At 45.6% G+C, this 4,999-nt stretch overlaps 1 pseudogene; it reads right to left on the bottom strand.

The window, feature by feature from the left end:
* Positions 1 to 1,865: 1,865 nt before the first annotated feature.
* On the bottom strand, positions 1,866 to 3,346 carry LOC119340696 (annotated as a pseudogene).
* Between the last annotated feature and the right edge of the window lie 1,653 nt (positions 3,347 to 4,999).

Consider the following 4,999-nt stretch of genomic DNA (forward strand, 5'->3'; position numbering starts at 1 on the left):
AACATGAATGAAAAGTGTAGTTTTTGGCCATGGCACAAGAACATGTAATCAAAACAAACAAATTATCACAACTCCACTTGTTAGATCAAAAATTGTAGACCCTACCCTAGACATTCAAGCCGTTGTGCAATCATATGTAGTATGTTTAATGGAGTTCTTATTTACATTAAAAGGACTATGTACAACACGCACATGAAACAATCAATGTGGCGTTCTAAGAAAAGCTACAAATGATTATTTTTTGGCTAAACTGAGTATTATTTGTCGACAAAGATACCAAGGTGGTGTAGGCACACATAACCTTAACCCTTAACCGAAAAATAGTTCCTCATTAGCAAATAGCCTTTCAAAAATGTATAAGAGGAGGGTGCCTGGCAACAAGTTTTTCAGAAGATAAGTACTCGAAAGTAAAACTAAACTCAAGTTAGGTGAGTTTGTGGAGTTTTCTAATTTTTGGTAAGGTTTATAGGCATACATGACTTGACTCTTTTTGGTACCTTGAAAAAGGGACAAAATGAACATAGGTATACTTAATAGATTCCAATTCACCATCTCTCAACTTCCTATAATGCATCGGGATGCCAAAGTATTGGAAAGAAAAAGTTCCTAGTTCATGCCCAAACAATTGCGTGTACCGTCAAAATCTTTGGCTTTCCCGAAGAAAATAGAGCAAAATTCTTGGATGTTTAGGAGATGGTCCACTAATTCAAGAAAGTGGCCCATTTTTTGGAGGTGGAGAGAGTGAGGGGGAGCAACTCAACCCTGCATCTCTCAAATTTAAGTGCTAACACAATGATGAATTTGCACTTGTGACAGAAAGAGTAGAAGAACATACAAATATTTATCACTACATTAATATCTCTAGATAATCATTTTTGGAAAAAATATCTCTACATATTGGTACAGAAGTAAATTGTTGGTGGAAATGATACAATGCGCATGCCCATGCATAACATACTGGAGAAAAATCATTACATATTATATAAACCAAGCAAGTCATTAATGAAAGTTGAGCGGATGAACTACTCAGCATTTGAGCCATCAAGGAAAGGATAATCTGTGTAGCCGATGATAGGGTCCTGCGTGTAGAAGGTGTTGCGGTCATACTTGTTCAAAGGAGCGTCGAGCTCAAATCTCTTAGTCAAATCTGGATTGGCCAGAAAGATCCTCCCATAGGCAACGAGATCAGCATAGCCATCGGACACCACTTTGTTGCCTTCCCCTCGAGCACAACACCTACCTGGAATGGCGCGTCAGCACAATACATCATCGAGGCCAACTAGATGTAGCAGCGCCTAAGAGCTGTGTGGTGTCCCAATAAACGCTTGCCAGAGAGGATCAACGACGTAAATAACTAAAGAATCACAATTCTGATTTAATAAAACCCTAATATGTGTAATTGTTCTATTGTAATTACTTGAATTGGTTCAATTCTTGCCCTCATATTGAAATGAATCGAGATTGATAAGGAGTTATTAATGATGTTTGAACATGTACTTCTTTTGAGTGTCTATTTATTTTTGATTGGTATCTATGGATTGGTCACAAGCCAAAACATGGTTAGAACTCTAATATGTCTTGAACTTATACTGAATTCACTTAATATAGATCTCGTAACTTTTTTGATCTATTTGATAGTCGTCAATTAAAAGGAGATATTTGGACAAATTTTGTTATAGCCCTTGCAGCTGCTGAAACCACTATCAGATAGCCCGGATAGGGAAGTCCCCTCGTCATCCAAATGAAACCAACCGGCAACGACGCACCACTTTTTGGCCTTTTGGGTACCATGGCAATAGAATTTATATTACAGGTAACTGAAGACAATGTTGTCACTGTTGGTGCAAAAAATATTATTTTGACGTATTGACATTACATGGGAGAACAAAAGTAAATTATTGGTGGAAATGATACAATGCACATGCCCGTGCATACACATTGAATAAATCATCACATACTTCATAAAATCGAGCAAATCACTAATTCAAGTCGAGTGGGTGAACTACTTGGCATTCGAGCCTTCAAGGAAAGGATAGTCTGTGTAGCCAATGACAGGATCTTGCGTGTAGAAGGTGTTGCGGTCGTACTTGTTCAAGGGTGAGTCGAGCTCGAATCTCTTTGGCAAATCTGGATTAGCCAGAAAGATCCTCCCATAAGCAACGAGATCAGCATAGCCGTCGGCCACCACTTTGTTTCCTTCCTCTCGGTCGTACACTCCGGCGGCAATGAAAGTGCCATTGAATGCTTTCCTGAAGGGCAGGAGCCCGTGGGGTATCTGTCTACGACCATCCACAATGGCCATCCGGGGTTCTACCATGTGGCAATAGACGAACCCTTGATGCTTGTTGAGTTGTTGTACCATGTACATCCCGAGTGCATGTGGGTCGGAGTCGAAGCAATCCATGTAGTTCACGAATGGAGACAATCTGATTCCTACACGATCCGCACCAATCTCATGGACGATAGCATCAATTACCTCCACCGCAAAGCGGCATCGGTTCTCAAGGCTGCCACCGTACTCGTCGGTGCAGTCGTTAGAGCTGTCTTTCATGAACTGCTCCAATAGGCACCCGTGTGCCCCGTGGATCTCCACGCCGTCGAACCCCGCCTCGATGGCATTCCGGGCAGCGCGTCTGAAGTCATCCACGATCAGCGGTATCTCGTCTGTTTCAAGTTGTCGGGGCTTGGAGTAGACCATGCCGGACTCAACATTGGGTGTTATCTGTTTGTCGGTGCTGGAGATCGGCGCCTGTCCATCTGGCTGGAAATCTGTTTTGTTCGAATAAACAGATAGCAAGATAAGTACTGTAACAATTAATCGGTCATGGGGATGATATAGTTGAGCAACACAAAATAGCATGAATGCCTAATTGCTTAGGAAAAGCAGAGTACCGTTGGTGGAGACCCTCCCGACGTGCCAAAGCTGACAGAAAAACAGAGCGCCCTTGCTGTGGACGGCGTCGACGATGGGCTTCCAGGCGTCGACCTGCTGCTGCGTCCAGATGCCGGGTGTCTCCGGGTACCCCTGCGCGGTGGCGGAGACGCCGGTGGCCTCGCTGATGAGGAGGCCGCCCCTGGTGGCCCGCTGCGAGTAGTACACCGCCGCGTGCGGCTGCGGCACGTTGGCGTAGGAGCGGCAGCGTGTGAGCGGCGCGAGCACCACCCGGTGGGAGAGCTCGAACTGCCCATCTTGTGCGGCGTCAGCAGCGGGATCGCCTCCTTGGCCACCATCTTGCTCGCTACCATCTTGTGTGAACTGGATGCAGATTGTGCAGCTCAAGTACTACGATGGTATTGCAAAGGAATCACTAAAACCTTGCTCTGTTTCTTGCTTCTGAACTATGCTCTGTAGTCTGTATGTCTGTGGCTGAACATGCGAATGAAGATTGTATTTATAGGTGCCGGTGGCATCCCGCGCCGGGCGTTCTTTTCCCACTGTGTCGACATTGTTTGACCAGACTCTTCTCCCGTTCCCGTTTCCTCTCGTCACCCTCTCCGTCATCGGCTCATCCGAAGAGAAGCGAGTCCTGTGGGAACAAGATACAGTGTATCTGGCCGGGTTCTCATCAAGGCACCAGCAGTTTGGTGCTTTTTTTTGGCCGACCAGGTTGGTGCTGATTGTGATCGATCATCATAGAAGCGATGACGCAAACTTGTGTGTCCTAGCCTTTCTGGGTTGTACAGTGTGTACCTCAAAAAATGGAATTTCACAAGCATCACGACAAGATCTCTATATAATTCATTTGAGAAAGTTTGAATTCAAGTAGACATATTTTTACAATGAGAGTACTGTTGTTTAAAGTTAAAACCAGTTGCGATATTACATTAGACCATGTAATTCCAATAAATTTTACTCCCAATATATAGTGGTCAACGAGTTCAGTAGATAACCTCTTTTGTGGTAAAAGAATTAAACCCTTTTGTGGCTAAGCATAGATAACAACCTGAACTTCTCGGCCATTTTCAGAAAGGCCGAGGTCGCGGGGGTGATCAGCTCGATCAGAGGGGTCTCGGCAACACAACGTTTATCCATTTATGCGGACGATGTTGCTTTGTTTATCAAACCCTCCGACCAGGATCTACAGTTTGTGCGAGCAGCCCTACACAGTTTTGGCGAAGCATCTGGGCTCCGGGTTAACTACAGGAAGTCGATGACTATGCTCATTCGAGGAACGGAGGAGGACCAGAACAGGATTGCTACCATCCTCCAATGTGCTATAGGCAAATTTCCATGAAAATACTTGGGCATCCCTCTGTCTATCAACCAGCTTACGAAAAATGACTGGCAGCCCCTACTTGACCAAGTGAAAAAATTCATCCCGGCCTGGCAAAAGGGCCTCATTCATAGGCTTGGACGGCTTGTGCTCATTAAATCTGTGGTCTCTGCCAGACCCATACATCAGCTTATGATCCTCGAGGCGCCGGCTTGGGTGTTTGAAGAGATAAATGGCTGGATGCGATCCTTCTTTTGGGCTGGGAAGGAGAAGTCTAATGGAGGGCAGTGCTTGGTGGCGTGGAACACTATATGCCGCCCAACTTGCTATGGAGGTTTGGGCATAAAAAACCTCAGGTTACAAGCTTTGGCGCTCAGGGCACGGTGGGAGTGGTTGCGACGTACAGATCCTGAACGACCATGGCAAGGAATCCCGTTCTTGGTTGACAACGAGGCTAAAGAGGTGTTCAACAGTTTGGTTGCGATCACAGTAGGCATCGGCAGCAGGGTTCTCTTCTGGAGGGACCGATGGATTAACAGTCGCACAATCGAACAGGCGCTCACAGATAACAGATGGGAACGCGACATGAGTGCACCCACCCCTTTCTTGGCGCTGATGCAGCTCATGAATCTCAGACTTGCAACTTCGAGGGTGGCAAGGGATACACAATTGCCGGACCAATTCAGATGGCCAGCTGATGTCTCTGGGGTCTACTCGGCCCGCTCCACTTACCTCAGGTTGTGTTTGGGTCTGACGAGAACACCAACATTCGAATGCATATGGAG

Source organism: Triticum dicoccoides, chromosome 7B, assembly GCF_002162155.2.
Source record: "Triticum dicoccoides isolate Atlit2015 ecotype Zavitan chromosome 7B, WEW_v2.0, whole genome shotgun sequence".
NCBI lineage: Eukaryota > Viridiplantae > Streptophyta > Magnoliopsida > Poales > Poaceae > Triticum > Triticum dicoccoides.